Source organism: Athene cunicularia (assembly GCF_003259725.1).
Source record: "Athene cunicularia isolate RWA chromosome 8 unlocalized genomic scaffold, athCun1 chr8_part1, whole genome shotgun sequence".
Taxonomy (NCBI): domain Eukaryota; kingdom Metazoa; phylum Chordata; class Aves; order Strigiformes; family Strigidae; genus Athene; species Athene cunicularia.
This window is the reverse complement of record NW_020799109.1, coordinates 26,723,307-26,723,631: the sequence shown is the minus strand read 5'-3', so window position 1 is coordinate 26,723,631 and position 325 is coordinate 26,723,307.

The window sequence follows — 325 nt, the reverse complement described above, 5'->3', positions numbered from 1 at the left end:
CAGAGTACATTTCTGATTGACAGAACACAAAGGGCAGTCACCCCTCTGCCAGCACCGCAGGGCCGGGGATGTCAGGGATGTCAGGGCAGCTGGCTAAAGGCTGTGCGAGAAGGTGCTAGGATGGGCAAGCTGAGAAAGGGGAAAAAAAGAAAAAAGGGGAAAAAAAGGAAAGAAAGGGAAATAAAAAGGAAAAAAAAGGGAGGGAAAACAAAAGAGAGGGAAAAAGAGACGTAATCCTGGGAGAAGGCAAAAACTCTGCCACGGAGGCTTAGACTCCAAACCCGCCGTCCGCGCAGGCCGCGGGCCCAGCGGGGCGGGCCAGGGG